The 17,190-nt window shown below is 43.1% G+C and overlaps 1 protein-coding gene across 1 annotated transcript in view; it reads right to left on the bottom strand.

The window, feature by feature from the left end:
- Positions 1-551: 551 nt before the first annotated feature.
- Positions 552-17,190, bottom strand: part of cep295 (centrosomal protein 295) — a 201,025-nt gene continuing 184,386 nt past the window's right edge. The window contains exon 31 of the transcript XR_011961542.1: positions 552-632. The gene's annotated coding sequence lies outside the window, so the exon portion shown is untranslated. The remainder of the gene's footprint in view (positions 633-17,190) is intronic.

Here is a 17,190-nt window from a genome sequence, read left to right as displayed (position 1 = left end):
GTCATTCACGTGGGAGTGTGATCGGATACTTTCGGCAGTCTTTGTTTAATCAAAGCCTCAATTTTCTTAACTAGAAATCCCGATAGCTAGATCTTCGATGAGTATTTACTAAATGTACTGATGTTCTTTCGTATAGCAAGGCAGGGCCAAGTTAATAACGTATGCAAAGAGTTCCTACGTTTGTAAGGACGTTGTCCTAAAAACTGGATCTAAATGAAAAAGAGCTTTCATAGATACCAATAGTGTGGAAACAGATGCTAAGTCCACACCGACCCACTCCCCTACCCTATGACTCTTAACTAGTGCACCTGACCTACATATCCCTGAACACCTTGGGCGATTTAGCATAGCCAGTTCACCTGACCTGCACATCTTTGGATTGTGGGAGGAAACCTACGCAGACACAGGGAGAAATATGCAAACTGCACACAGTTCCTGTGAGGCAGCAATGCAAATCACAGCCACTGTGCTGCCCTCAAGTAGGTTTATATTTGAACATGTCCTTTTTAACTGTAGAATATTCATTTGTTTTACCTTTTTGTTTGGAATGGAGATTGGTTTCAAAACAATCCTACTTGAACTTCATGAATCTTATTTTTTCTCTGTTAAATGTATCATTGTTTCTTAAAATTCTGGGGAGACAAGGAAGAGGTGTTGGTGGGGTGAGGAGAAGGTTCATGTTCAAAAGATGAACTAGAAAACATGTATTTTATTGCAACAAAGCCTCAGAAAATAACTTGTCTATTTGCATGTGATTATCTTGAATATTATTGAAAATAGTAATTGAGTATCATTTACCCTAATACAAACTTTTTGTGTTTTAAAAACTCAGATTGAATAATAGGTACACATCAAATATATATGTAAAGAATAATGCACATAGTCTAAATGCCACAATAATTTTCCTTATCATTTTTGTTAGCAATTGATTTTACTGGAATTCTTAGTCTGGTTTTATAAAACAAAAAGCGTTTGAAAACGTGATGGTAGTTTTGAAAGTGAGAAACCTGATATTTGTGGCTAGCATTGTAAACAATGTTTTGAACAAGCAGTAATTGAAGTTCTAATTGCAGGTGATTTAAAGCCGAGGGTGTACACTGATGCGCCTCTTGTTTACGACAAGGCATTGATTGGTCTGTGGACTATGGATATTTGTCAGCGTCAGAAGTCTCACAACACTAGATTACAGTCCAACCGGTTTATTTGAAATCGCAAACATTTGAAGCGTTGCCACTTCATCCGGAGCAAGAGAGATAGACTGTTTGTGCAGGAATCTCTTGTGGCCATCCCCCTGCAAAAGAGAGATACCGTTTTGGAAACTGTTGAGGGGAATTACCTCTGAGGGGAAAGCAGCATCAGCCAAACTCATTGCACCATGGCTGGTTCTGCTGCAGAGGGGAAGGGTAAAGAGTGTGTCAGGGCAATAGTTATCGGGGACTCAGTTGTAAGTGGAATAGACAGGCGTTTCTGTGGCTGTAAATGAGATTCCAGGATGGTATGTTGCCTCCCTGGTGCTGGGGTGAAGGATGTCTTGGACCAGGTACAGAACATTCCATATCGGGAGGATGAACAGCCAGTGGTCGTGGTACATATTGGTACAAATGATATAGGTAAAAAGAAAGAGATGAGGTCCTTAAAGCAGAATACAGGGAGTTAGGAAAAAGCTAAGAACTCAGACTTCAAGGGTAGTGATCTCAGGATTACTACCAGTGCCATGTGCTAGTCAGAGTAGAAGTGATAGGATATATGGGATTAATACTTGGCTGACAAAATGGTGTTGGGGGAGAGTTTCAGATTCCTGAGGCATTGGGACCAGTTCTGGGGGAGGTGGGACCTCTACAAATTGGACAGGTTACACCTGATCAGGACTGGGACTGATGTCCTGGGAGATTGTTTGCTCGAGCAGTTGGGGAGGGTTTAAACTAATATGCCGGGGGGATAGAAAGCTTTGTAAAGACTCCGAGAAGGAGGGAGCAAGGACAAAAACAAAAGGTAGAAAAGAGAATCAGATAAGTGATATGCAGAGAAAGCAAAGACAAAATTTAAACAGGCTTTTGAGACAAATATTGGGAGCAAGACAAACAATGTTAAAAAGACAAGCTTAAAGGGTTTGTGTCTTAATGTGCAGCGCCTTGCAATAAAGTGGACTAATTGTGCAGATGGATATAAACCGATGCAAAATAATTGGGATTACAGAGAATTACTGCAGGGTGACCAGTGATAGGAACTGAATGTCCCAGCGTATTCAGTGTTTAGGAAGGACAGGCAAAAGGGAAACAATGGTGGAGTGGCATTGCTGGTTAAGAAGAAAATTAACACCATCATGAGAAAGGATATTGACTCTGACAGTATGGAGTCCGTTACACAATACTAGGTTATAGTCCAACAGGTTTGTTTGGAAGTACAAGCTTTCGGAGCACTGCTTCTTCTTCAGGTAGCTGTGGAGCAGGATCATAAGACACAGAATTTATAGCAAAAGTTTACAGTGTCATGCAGCTGATATATTAAACAAGCCTAGATTAGTGTTAAGTCTTTCATCTTTTACAATGGGTTGCAGGTTTTGGTTCATTAATATGTAAATTCCAGAACCTCCTTCAAAGTCACATTCTCAAGATAACTTAAGGATTTATACAAAAAAAGTGACATCTCAGCTCAGGCAATGCATTAAAGGTATGATGGTAGTGTCTGCATCCCAATTTTGAGTCAGACTGGTTCTATTTCCAAAGTAGAAATCTATAAAATGTTACATGGATTCACTGCCTTCAGATTGTGATTTTGAGCAGAATAGAATGTATCTGCAAATGGAAATTCACTCCATAGACGTACGTGTGTTAGTGCGTGTGTGTATGAGTCTGAGTGCCCGGAGAGAGTGTGTTTATGTGCACATTCTTGGTAGAGTGTGTGATGGAGTGTAAGCCCATGAGTGTGTGTGTATGTGGGTGAGTGTGGAGGTGTACGTGTGTGTATATATATGTGTGTGTGTATGAGAAAGGGTCTGTGTGAGTGTGTGACTATGTATGTGAGAGAAAGTGTATAGTGTAGTGGGGTCACCTATAGTGTGACATAAATTCAAGGTCCTGATTGAGGCCATCCTCCTGGGTACCGAACTTGGCTATCAGCCTCTGCTCGGCCACTCTGCGTTGTTGCATATCCTGAAGTCTGCCTTGGAAGATGGTCAGCCAAAGTTCCAAGGTCGAATGTCCCTGGCTGCTGAAGTATTCCCCGACTGGGAGGGAACATCCCTGTCTGCCGATTGTTGCATGGTGACCACGCGTCTGTTGTCATGGCATCTGCTTGGTCTCACCAATTTACCATGCCTTGGGGCATCCTTGCGAAGAACATGGTGTAGTTTCTCCACTCCCAGGAAGTACTGGACAATTGTGAAAAACAAAACTCGCTCTCAAATCAACCTAAGACAAAGCCTTGGAAACCAGAACAATTTATTACGGCCTTGCAAGTACCGGACGCCTCTGCAATCAAGCAAAAATGCGCGCGAAAACAAAGCATGTAAGCATTCTTACTCAGTTTGCAAGTTGCGGAATCACGCCTCCCTTTTGCCATCCTACCGTAAGCCGATTATCTCACTTTTTTTTTCTCTCTAGTTATTTTCTTATCTGGTCATCCTGCTGTCCTTGTATGTCTGCATTCTTTGTTCCTTGTTTCTTACAACTTGTTCTTTTATCCAGTTTCTCTTATCATACTATAAGCTTTATTGTGAAATACCCCTACTGCTTCTTTTGTACTCAGCTACAACACTTTAAAGTTATTTCTTAGTTTAAAACTATGTCTTAAACAAAAATCTCTATATTCGTTAAAATCTTAGCCTTAAGTATGCTGCAAAAATCCCACGACCGTTTGTGTAATGTTCCCTTTCCCCTCCCCCCACAACACCCCCTCCACCACCTGCAGAAACTACATTTCTAATTTCCTACAATTTCCCCTTTTATTTTAAAACTGTTGTTTCCGCACTTATTAAGTCTCCTTTAATCCATTTTCTTATGTTCTGCTCTCTTACGCCTTTTGGCGATGAGGTTCACAATCTTACATTTTACATTTGTGCTGTGCCTCCCTCGAACTCTAGAAGCATTCTTTGACTTTGTTTGTTGCATATCACCTGCTGATTGTAAAAGTATCTGATGATTTATTTGGGTTCCTTCCCCAAGGGATGTCATCAGTCGGCTCATTACCCATTTTAGGACATTGAACCCTACCACCAGACCCACAAATATCAATAATCCATAGATAGCCAGATTGACTGGTTGGGGAAGGTGGTTAGTCAATCCCAATTCCCCCATTCCCATCCTTTTTTCGTTCCGGTACCGATTACCGGCCTCCCTTGGCGATTTTGTCTCGCACATGTTTGGAGATATCAGTAATGTTAGAGGAGACCTCAGGTATGTACGTACAACATTCCTCTCCAATTAGTGCACAGGTACCACCCTTCTCTGCTAGAATATAATCCAGAGCCATCCTGTTCTGAAGGGTCGTTAGCCTAGTGGCAATCATTTTGGTTGTTATGGCTGCTACTTGGGATTGGGTTTCGACCAACGCATCGGCAGTATTGTTGGCCAACTCTTCCAGGGAAGCCGCTAACTTTTGCATTTCTACTCCTGCTCGAGCAGTCCCGTACATAGGTATCAAAGTCCAGAGGAGGCGATCTCCTTAGGTTACTCACCTTCCTCCCTGTTTATTCCGAGGTATTTATGGGGCTCTCTTTAAAAGCCTCAAGTGGGGAATTATATAGGCAAGGTAGCAGCAGCCACTCCAGCCTTTCTGGCTTTGAGGCAGTATTTGATCAACATCATAACATGCATGCATTCCTATACATTCGGTCGCACAAATGTATTTTTCCCCGGGAATAAATGGATAGGCCTTCAGGCCGCAAACCCAATATGTTCCGTTTAATATTCGGGGAATGGTCGTGGCAGTGGCTTGGCTGGTGTAGACACAAGATGATTTTCCTAATCGGAAGGGTGCGGTATCATTCTGATAACAGAAACAAGTAGTATTTACTGCTCCTTTCGGTGGGGAACCTTTAAGGCCATCTATAGCACCATCCCGCAAAGTTATAATTACCCCTTTCAAATCTCCAAGTTGTATCATTTGAGCCCAAGTCAAGTTGTACATTGTACACTTCTCACGGTAATACCACTTACCAAAGAGGAATTCCGGATTCCCCATGGTGTGGGAGCTCCGCACATACCCAACAGTCGGTATGCCCCTTTAGTTTAGCATAATTCTGACTTAGTGGTAAAATAATTTTTCCCACCCCCCCCTTAGCAGCTAGCGCCAATATTATCGTGACAATGTAAAGCTGACCACTTATTTCAGTTCACAACCCCATCTGTCTATTCCCTAACCCTTTGAATACCAGGGAGAAATGAGTCCATGCAACACTTACAATTGTTTTGGGATACAGTTTTGTTAACCAATACTTAATAGTCTCTTATCTCGGTCCATTCTTCTTGCACAGCTTGACTTTCAGAGGGTTGTCTGTAGGATGAGCTTGCCACTCTACCAAAGGGGAAGGAGCGTCCACGGGGCCCTTAACACGAGTGTGATGACTCCACCCTTTTTCAGCAGTTCGGATGGTTGTTTCAGTGGTCAGGAGGGTTAGGAACGGTCCCTCCCAGCTTGGGTGCAGTTTGATATCTTTCCAGGTTTTGATCAGGACCCAATCACCTGGTCATATCCGATGTACTGCAAACTCAAGTGGACATGTCTGGGTCAACAGACCCTTCCTAAGGACAGACAAAGAAGAGCCGAGTGCCACAATATAGTTCTTTAAAAACTTATCATTGAACTCTACAGTTGGTAATTCCCCTTTTCCACCCAAGAAAGGTAATCCAAACATCATTTCATAAGGAGAGAGGCCAATATCACGCCTAGGCACATTCCTAATGTGTAGCAACACGATAGATAGACATTTTGTCCATGGTAATCGAGTCTCTAGGACTAGCCTAGACAATTGCTTTATTCCACCTTTTTGTCACAGTAAATGATGAAGCAGCCTTAGGAGTGTTAACCCAGAAAGGAGGGGGAAAGAGAGACAGCCCATAGCCTTCCTGTCCAAGATCTTGGACCGTGTCTCAAGAGGATGGCCTGAATGTATACAGGCAGTAGCAGCCACTGCCTACTGGTAGAGGAAAGCCGTAAATTTACTTTTGATGGGGCGCTAGTTGTTAGTACCCCCCCAGCAAGTTAGAACTGTGTTAAACCAAAAGGCAGGGAGATGGTTGACAGATTTACGAATCTTAAAATATGAAGCCATCTTGATGGAGAGAGATGACCTTGTGTTAGCAACAGACACCTGTCTAAATCCAGCTACCTTACAATGGAAGGGGAACACCCTAGAAGCAAGAGGGAATAGGCTAGCAGACGAGGTAGCCAAAGAGGCAGCTATGAGCCATACAGTAACAAAAATACAGGTTCTCATGCCCATAGTGGAGTCATCTTCCATGAACCTTGTGTACACAGAACAGGAAAAGGAATTCCAGGAAATGGGGGCCACTAAGACAACCCAAGGAAGATCTATCCTCCCGGATAGAAGGGAGTTATTAAGTAAATCAGTCATGAGAAACATCTTAACCACCTTGCACCAAGGCTATGCGTGACATAGTGTTAAGGAAGTATGGATGTAAAGGGATATACACATTAGCCAAGCAGGTATGCCCGACTTGCCAAAAGATTAATAAGAAAGTAACGAGAAGGGGGCCAAGAGGTGGAAGAAACCCTGAGGTAAGACCTTTTCAAAGAATACAGGTAGATTACACAGAATTACCACCAGCAGGGAAACAAAAGTACTTATTAGTCCCAATGGATCACCTAACTGGGTGGGTGGAGGCATTTCCAATGTCCTCAGCTACCTCTAAGGGAGTAGTGAAAGCTCTTTTAGAGCATATAATTCCTCGATATGGAGTGGTGGAAAGTATAGATTCAGACCAAGGTAGCCATTTTACCTCTAAGATCCTACAAGAACTAATGGTGGGATTAGAAATCTCTTGGGAATTCCACACTCCTTGGCACCTGCCTTCCTCTGGACGGGTGGAACGAATGAATCAAACCTTAAAGAAGCAATTGTCTAAGCTAGTCCTAGAGACTCGATTACCATGGACAAAATGTCTGTCTATCGTGTTGCTACAAATTAGGAATGTGCCTAGGCGTGATATTGGCCTCTCTCCTTATGAAATGATGTTTGGATTACCTTTCTTGGGTGGAAAAGGGGAATTACCAACTGTGGAGTTCAATGATAAGTTTTTAAAGAACTATATTGTGGCGCTCGGGAGGGAAGGGCCAACACCGGAGCTCATATTAGACTACGCTTCAACTCATGTAACCCTTCCTTTTCCTCTTCTGTCCAGTGCAGTCTTTCATGGTCAGATTCTATCAATTTGTAATATAACCCCTTCGTTTTTTGGGCGTATGCTTCTATCCATAATCTACAATAGCCCACCAGCCCCAAGAACTTTCATAATTCTCGTTTGGTGGTCGGAAGGGGCAGTTCTACTATCCCTTTAATTCTCTCAGGGTTAATGCGCTTAGTGCCCTCACTAATAAGGTGTCCTAAGTATTTCACCTCTTTCTCTACATATTGCAGTTTATTCCTAGATACTCTTAAACCCTGTTGCCCTAGGAAATTTAACAGTTTCATGTCAGGTGGCTAAGCTCATGTCATCTCTCTTTTGTCCTGATACAAGTAAATCGTTCACATATTGTAACAATGACGTTCCCTGAGGCATTTTATGTTGCTCCAGGACCTGTTCCAGTACTTGCCCGAATAGATTAGGTGATTCTGTGAATTCCTGGGGAAGTACCGTCCATCAGAACTGTTGTTTTTTACCAGTGTATGGGTTTTCCCATTCAAAAGCAAACATATTGCGGCTTTCTGGGGCCAGAGGACAAGCCCAGAATGTATCTTTTAAATCTATTACACTAAACCAGCGGTGGTTATATGGTATTTTGCCTAGCAAAGTATATGGATTAGGTACCACCGGGTGTTGTGTTTGAACCACTTGGTTCAATGCCCTAAGATCCTGCACTAATCGATGGGTTCCATATGGTTTGCGGACGGGCAGTATTGGGTTATTAAAGGGCGACATACATGGTTCTAACAGTCCAGTTTTTACCAAAGAATCTATAACTGGTTGCAGACCTCTACGGCATTGCAATGATATAGGGTATTGTCCAACCCGAACAGTCTTGTCTTCTCGAGTCATCGTAATCACCAACGGAATAATATATAGATGCCCTGTGTTATCCGCTTTCGCCCACATGTCAGGGCTGATTTGTTTTTCTTCACGAGGTGTTAACGTAGCCATTGTTACAGTTACTGCAATATCCTCCACCCCAATTTTTAAACCCAGCAATATAATCAAATCCCTACCTAATAGATTACTTCCAATGTCAGGAATATATAGTAATTGTCCTATCACTTACTCATCATTTCTTCCAATTAGGGTTGGTTCAAAAATAGGCACCAAGAATTCTTCGCCTTTTACTCCGGAAACCTTAAGATACTCCTTAGTCAATTTAACGCTGGTAGGTCTAAAACTTAGGGATGACCGCTCCTGTGTCCACCAAAAATACTGCCTCCTCCCCTTCAGGTCCCACCTTTAAATTTATCAAGGGTTCCTGGTGGGTCTCGGGAGGAAGGAACCCTGACTCCGCTAATCTTAATCTAAGGTCATTAGGGAAACGGCTTCCCTTTCTCGTGCTAATTCCGGGCATTCCCGTTTAAAATGTCCCACTTTCCCGCAATGGTAACACCCTGCTTGTTGCCTCCTTTCCCAGGTATCTGACCCTTGTCTTTCGTGTCCTCCCCTATCCTTCCTGTTATCCCTTGATCCCATTCTCCTTTTTGTTATTTCTTCTACTGCCACCACCAACATTTTGGCTTTCTGTTTCTGCTTCTCGTCTTCCCTTTTCACATACACTTTCTGTGCCTCACGTAACAGTTCTTCCATCTGTCTTTCACTTCATCCATCTAATTTCTGTAATTTCTTTTGTGTGTCCAGCCATGATTTAGTTACAAACTGGACCTTTAAGAGTCCCTCTGCCTTCGGATTATCGGGTTCTATTCCCGAATACTTCCTTGTGGCCTCCTTGAGCCTTTTAAGAAATGCGGAAGGGGTTTCATCCTTCTCTTGTCGTACTTCAAAGGCCTTAACAAAGTTTTATGATCTAGGTGCCGCCTCTTTAATTCCTAATATTACCATTTCTCGTAGATACCGCATTGACTCCCTATTTTCTCTGTCATTATTTTCCCAATGAAGGTCAACATTTGGGAATTTCTGTTCTGCTGGAGCCCCTTCTTCCCCAACTGGGTGCTTCTTTTCCCATTCCTATAAAGCCACTCTCCTAATCATACCTCGTTCTTCCCCTGAAAATAACGTTCCTAAAATTGCCATCAGTTCTCCCCAGGTATATAAATTAGGCCCTAGGAATTGATCTAATTGTTCAGCTAGTCCAACCGGATCCCCTCTTAAACTTTTCATTTCCTTTTTCAAGACCCTAACTTCACTGCTAGTTAAGGGAGCGTTTACATATCCGATTGGGGAAGGTACAATCTGAACCTCTCATAAAGGACATAATTTTACACTTTCCATTATCTCTGCGTGTGGTGGCTCAAGTGATTCTGAGCCCCCTAGGTTCTGCATCTTTGAGTTCAGAGTCCGTTCCCCTTTCTGTGTCTGGACTCTGTTCTACTTTGGGAGCTGTAGGCTCGTTCCGGGGAGTAGTATATGGGGGCAGCAAACAAGTTAAAGGATCCTATTGTGGCTTCCCTTGTTCATTCTTTTTCTGTGTTCTTTCCCTGATTCCTCCGTATATGGGACATAATTTTACTCCCGTGCTCCCTATCCAAGAAACCGCATAATCGGACTCTTTTTGACTGTACGGTTCTTTTCGGTTCACATAATATATTAAGATCTTGACACAGCCAATCCTCGTCGGACCCATATTTGGGCCAAAAAATACCAGGCGCCTTGATACTTTCTCTAGTCCAAACAAAACAACAATAGTTTATCATTGTAGCCTTATCTTTCTCCCGTGTCCAGGAGTTGTGTTCGCAATTACCCAACATTCTCCCCAAAGAACTGTCGGGCGGGATATATCCCTCTTTAATGTTATTTGCAGATCGATCGTTACACAGGCAACTCTCCGTGCCTCCCATTATTGCAAATTTAATTAATCTGGCCAATTATATGCTTTTTGAGACTTCAACTGTTAACATTCAATCACCACCAAACAAATGTGCATTCAAACCCGAATCACAAAGGGTTAAACTTTCTACTAGCTGTACAGCTCTCTCTCTCTCTCTCACATACCGTGTCTCACAGACATGTTGAGCTTCCCTTTTTCTGGCCATAAGTTAGTTACGAAGTGCACCCTCAGTAGCCCTTCTGACACGGGCTGTTTTCTACCGACATATGGTTTATTTTATATATCGCCAATTCCCCGTACTTTTGTACGTCCTGACCACCAAGGCAATACTTAAAAGGTCTCTTCTTATCTTGGTCTGTGCACAGAGTTACCTGGTCATTTCGGTGCGCTCCGTCCTGCGGCAATTCCTGCAGCAAATACTGCTGCCCCCGGTCGGCCGGATATATCCTTTAAGACCTTTCCCTACCCGGGTCTTGTGCACAAGAGTTGCCCGACCGAACCTGCCGCGTCTGCCCGCCTTGTTTCCAGGGTCTCCTAGTCCGGATCGTACTCTCCCAAACCGCGAACGACAAGCAAGGGAGTCAGAGATCACCGAAATCAGCGAGGTGCACCTCCCCCGTCGCCCCGAGAATGTCGAGCGGTCGGAGTTTTGGATCCCAGAACGAGGCTCCCAAATGTGAGAAACAGAACTCAAACTCACAAATCAGCCTGAGACAAAGCCTTGGAAACAAGAACAATTTATTACGGCCTTGCACGTACGGGACGCCTCTGCAATCAAGCAAAAATGCGCGTGAAAACAAAGCATGTAAGCATTCTTATTCCCATCCTATCATAGGCCGATTACCTCACTTGTTTTTCTTCTCTCTAGTTATTTTCTTATCTGGTCATCCTGCTCTCCTTGTATGTCTGCATTCTTTGTTCCTTGTTTGTTACAGCTTGTTCTTTTATCCAGTTTCTCTTATCATACTATAAGCTTTATTGTGAAATGCCCCTACTGCTTCTTTTGTAGTCAACTACAACACTTTAAAGTTATTTCTTAGTTTAAAACTATGTCTTAAATAAAAACCTCTATATTCGTTAAAATCTTAGCCTTAAGTATGCTGCAAGAATCCTGCGACCGATCGTGTAATGTTCCCCTTCCCCTCCCCCACCTGCAGAAACTACATTTCTAATCTCCCACACAATGAAGGGTAATCTATTGGTTGCATCCCATGTCTGTCTCCTGAGATCATTACAGTTTCTCACTGTGACATGTCAGAGCTGGCAATCGATAAGTTGAGCATCATACCCTGTTCTTGTGAAGGTGTCCTTCAGCACCTTCACATCGATTGCTATTTCCGACGTGCCACAGCAAGAAACCACACTGACCTCCTCAGGAGACCGACACAGGATGCAACTGGTAGAGTACCCTTCATTGTGCAGTACTTCTCAGGAGTGGAGAAACTACACCACTTTCTTTGCAGCCTGCAACGTATTATTGATGAGGATGAGCACCTTACCAAGACCTTCCCTACACCTCCACTTCTCGTCTTTAAACAACCACCAAACCTTAAACAGACCATTATTCGCAGCAAATTGCCCAGCCCTCAGGACAGCATTGACCATAACACTGCACCCTTCCACCGACACTCTCATTCATTTGGCCGAACTGGTCCTCACCCGTAACAATTTCTCCTTTGAATCCTCCCACTTCCTCCAGACCAAAGGGGTAGCCATGGGCACACGCATGGGCCCCAGCTATGCCTGTCTCTTTGTTGGCTACGTAGAGCAGTTGATCTTCCGTAATTACACCGGCACCACTCCCCACCTCTTCCTCCGCTACATTGATGATTGCATTGGCGCCACCTCGTGCTCCCGCGAGGAGGTTAAGCAATTCATCAACTTCACCAACACATTCCACCCTGACCTTAAATTTACCTGGACCATCTCTCACACCTCCCTCCCCTTCCTGGACCTCTCCATCTCCATTAATGACGACCGACTTGACACTGACATTTTTTACAAACCCACCGACTCCCACAGCTACCTGGATTACACCTCTTCCCACCCTACCTCTTGCAAAAATGCCATCCTGTATTCCCAATTCCTCCGCCTCCGCTGGATCTGCTCCCAGGAGGACCAGTTCCACCACAGAACACACCAGATGGCCTCCTTTAGAGACCGCAATTTCCCTTCCCACGTGGTTAAAGATGCCCTCCAACGCATCTCGTCTACATCCCGCACCTCCGGTCTCAGACCCCACCCCTCCAACTGTAACAAGGACAGAATGCCCCTGGTGCTCACCTTCCACCCTACCAACCTTCGCATAAACCAAATCATCCGCCGACATTTCCGCCACCTCCAAACAGACCCCACTACCAGGGATATATTTCCCTCCCCACCCCTTTCTGCCTTCTGCAAAGACCTTTCCCTCCGCGACTACCTGGTCAGGTCCATGCCCCCAAACAACCCACCCTCCAATCCTGGCACTTTCCCCTGCCACCGCAGGAACTGTAAAACCTGCGCCCACACCACCTCCCTCACCTCTATCCAAGGCCCTAAAGGAGCCTTCCACATCCATCAAAGTTTTATCTGTACATCCACTAATATCATTTATTGTATCCATTGCTCCCGATGCGGTCTCCTCTACATTGGGGAGACTGGGCGCCTCCTAGCAGAGCGCTTTAGGGAACATCTCTGGAACACCCGCACCAATCAACCACATCGCCCCGTGGTCCAACATTTCAACTCCCCTCCCACTCTGCCGAGGTCCTGGGCCTCCTTCACCGCCGCTCCCTCACCACCAGACACCTAGAGGAAGAACACCTCATCTTCTGCCTCGGAACACTTCAACCCCAAGCCATCAATGTGGACTTCAACAGTTTCCTCATTTCCCCTTCCCCCACCTCACCCTAGTTCTAAACTTCCAGCTCAGTAATACTCACCATGACCTGTCTGGACTTGTCCTACCTGCCTATCTTCTTTTCCACCTATCCACTCCATCCTCTCCTCCTTGACTTATCACCTTCATCCCCTCCCCCACTCACCCATTGTACTCTATGCTACTTTCTCCCCACCCCCACCCTCCTCTAGCTTATCTCTGCACGCTTCAGGCTCACTGCCTTTACTCCTGATGCAGGGCTTTTGCCCGAAACGTCGATTTCGCTGCTCGTTGGATGCTGCCTGAACTGCTGTGCTCTTCCAGCACCACTAATCCAGAATCTGGTCTCCAGCATCTGCAGTCATTGTTTTTACCGAGTTGATCATAACACTGTACAACCCTGTCAAGGCAACCACTACAAGATGTGACAGTGTGTTGACGTGGATACTACCATTCCACATGGGGACACCATCTACCCCATGTATGCGGTGTTGTGGAAAAAATATTAGAGAATCACCAGGAAATGCAGAGGGTTCTTCAAGAAGTAGGTCTTTTATTTGCAAACAAAAAACCGTGACACTGAGAAAGCAGATTCTCGAATGCCCACGAACCTCTGGGTCTGTAGATTTTTATTTTTTTATATGATGTTTCTGTTTGATTAATATAGTTGGACATGCTGATAAGCTAAGTACCTCACTCTAGCTACACAATAAACCAGTGACATTAGTTCCCATCATCTCTTTAGTTGTACATTCTACTTAATGTTATTCTAATGTCACGGTTAGATATTTATTGCTAACTCTGCTACAGTGATCTTCCATTCCAGAATAACCTGTCGTGAAAAATATTTAGCTATTGCATCTATTACAATAGTCTTCTGTCTCAAGTTGACTCTACTAACTATTAATTAGATATTTTAATTTCATGTTTCAAATATTTAAGTGTCGTCATAACACTTAAGTAATAAAGCAAGTTTCTCTGTTGTGTTATCTCATCTCTCCATAGCGACCTTTCAGCCTTAACCTTACTCTCCTAATTGGTGTAAGAGTATTCTACTATTCTTATCCCATCCTGCCTTCTACAGATTGCCAGTGATTTTCATGCTTTAACCCTTCCCATGCTTTCATGCTCTTTATTTTCATAGGGGCAGGTACTCTTGTGACTTGGCGAAATTGTCTATCTATCTCATACATTGCAGGCAAGGATGCCCCGAGGCATGGTACATTGGTGAGATCAAACAATTCCTACAACAATGATGAATGGACACTGTGACACAATAGCCAGTTGGGTAACACTTCAGCAATCAGGCACATTTGGCCTCGAACTTTCAGGTGACCATCCTCCAAGGCGGACTTCAGGATATGCAACAATGCAGAGTGGCTGAGCAGAGGCTGATAGCCAAGTTCGGTACACAGGAGGATGGCCTCAACTGGGACCTGGGTTTATATCACACTACAGGTGACCTCATTACACTATACACTTTCTCATACATACACACACACACACTCATGCAGACCCTCTCTCATACACACACTCTGTATACATGCACACGTACATCCCTCACTTTCTCATGGGCTTATACTCCATCACACACACTGACACACACTCTCACGTGCACTGAAACTCACATGCAGACACTATAACACTCTCTCTTATAGATGCACAACCACATGGAAGTCTATGGGGTGAATTTGTATTTGCAGGATTGTATTCACAGATACATTCTATTTTGCTCAAAAAGCACAATCTGCAGGCAGTCAATCCATGTAACATTTTATAAATTCCTACTTAGACCCAGTCTGACTCAAAATTGGGATACAGATAGACTCTAACTTCACACCTTTAATGCATTGTCTGAGCTGATATGTCACTTTATAAAATAAAATCCTAAATTATCTTGAAAGTGTGACTTGAAAGAAGTTCTGGGATTTACATATTAATGAACTGAAACCCACAACACATTGTAAAAGGTGAATGACTTGATAGCAGTCTAGGTTTGCTCAATACAGAGGAACCTTGATTATCTGGCATTTGATTGTCCAAATATTGGATAATCCGTCAAGTTCGCAAGATCCCGATGCTTGGCTAGACTGTTATTCGACATTCTATAATCTGGAATTCAATTAACCGAGTGATATACTCCCTGCCCGTGTCTTTGGATAATTGAGGTTCCTCTTTATATTGTTTCAGTTGCATGACAGTGTAATCTTCTGCTATAAATTCTGTTTCTTATGATCCTGCTCCATAGTTACCTGATGAAGGAGCAGCACTCCGAAAGCTAGTATTTCCAAATAAGCCTGTTGGACTATAATCTGGTGTTGTGAGATATTTAACTTTGTCTACCCCTCCCCATCCAACACCGGCACCTCTATAATATGGAGTTTATATGGGTCGAGCTGAGAAATACAAAAGGAGCAAAAAACATTAGTGGGTGTCATATATAGACTCCCAAACTACAGTGATAATGGTGGGAATGGCATTAAACAGGAAATTAGAAATGCATGTGATAAGTGAATATCAGTGATCATGGATGATTGTAATCTGTATATTGATTGGGCAAATTAAATTATCCACGGTGCTGTAGAAGGGGAATTCCTGGAGTGAATACAGGATGGTTTTCTTAACTAATATGTGGACAAACCAACTAGAGAGCAGGCCATCTTGGATAGGGTACCATGTAATGAGAAGGGAATCATTGCCAAACCAGCTGTGCAAGACCCCTTGGGGATGAGTGACCATAACATGATGGAATTTTTTTATCAAGATGGAGAGTGAGGTACTTAATTTGGAGACTAGGGTGCGGAATCTTAATAAAGAAAACTATGAAGATATGAGGCATGAGTTTGTCTTGATAGATTGGGGAGAGTTATTTAAAGGGATGATAGTAATGGCAATGGCAAACATTCAAGGAATGCTTGGGGGAATTTCAACAACTGCTTATTCCTATCTGGCACAAAAGCAAAATAGATAATAGGGCCAATCCATGGCTTACAAAGGAAATTAGAGATCATATCCAATAAGGAAGTAGTATACGATTTGGCCAAGAAAAATAATAAGTAGTTTAGAATTCAGCAAAGAAGGACCCTAAGGGATTGATTATGAAGGGGAAAATACAGTACAGAAATAAGCTTGCAGAGAACATAAAGACTGAAACCAAGAGTTACAATAGGGTACGTGAAAAGAGGTTAGTGAAGACAAATTTAGGTACCGTATAGACAGAAATGAGGGAATGTATAATAGTGGACAAAGAAATGGCTAACAGAATATATACTTTGGTTTTGTCTTCACAAAAGAGAACACAATACAAGATTGCAAATGCAAGATTTAGTGAGAGGGAAAAACTAAGGGAGATCAATATTAGCAGAAAATGGTACTGGGAAAATTGATAGGAATTGAAGGTGGATAAATCCCCAAGGCCTGATAAATCTACATCCCAGAGTACTTAAAGAAGTGGTCTAGAAATAGTGGCTGCATTGGTGGTCATCTTCCAGCATTGTATAAAGTTAAAAATCATTCAACACCAGGTTTATTTGGAAGCACTAGCTTTTGGAGCACTGCACCTCCTTCAGGTGGTTGTGGAGTATAAGATCATAAGGCACAGAATTTATAGCAAAATCCAGGTCTTTTTCAATATATAATTTGAGTTGCATCACACTGTAAACTTTTGCAACAAATTCTGTCTTACAATCTTATCCTCCACAACCACTTGATGAAGGGGCAGGGCTCCAAAAGCTACTGCTTCCAAATAAACCTGTTGGACTACAACCTGGTGTTGTGATTTTTAAACTTTATACACCCCAGTCCAACACCGGCACCTCCAGATCAAGATTCTATAGACTTTGAACAGTGTCTGAAAATTGGAGGGTAGTTAATGTCACTCCAAAATTTAAAAAGGGAGGTAGAGAGAAAACAGCCCAGTAAGCCTAACATTGGTAGTAGGGAGAATTCTCAAATCCATTATCAAGGACTTCATAGTGGAGCATTTGGCAGTGGCAGGATCAGACAGTCAGCATGGATTTATGAAGGGGAAATCATGCTTGACAGATTTTTTTGAAGTTCTATGAAAATGTAATTAGTAGATTTGACAAGGTGGAACCAGTTGATTTGGTATATTTGGTCTTTCAGAAAGTATTTGAAGTCCTGCATAAGAGATTATTGTGAAGATTAAG

The sequence above is a fragment of the Chiloscyllium punctatum genome, chromosome 9 (genome assembly GCF_047496795.1).
Source record: "Chiloscyllium punctatum isolate Juve2018m chromosome 9, sChiPun1.3, whole genome shotgun sequence".
NCBI classification, from domain to species: Eukaryota; Metazoa; Chordata; class Chondrichthyes; order Orectolobiformes; family Hemiscylliidae; genus Chiloscyllium; species Chiloscyllium punctatum.
The sequence above is the reverse complement of the archived record's forward strand: the minus strand, read 5'-3'. Positions and strand labels throughout refer to the sequence as shown.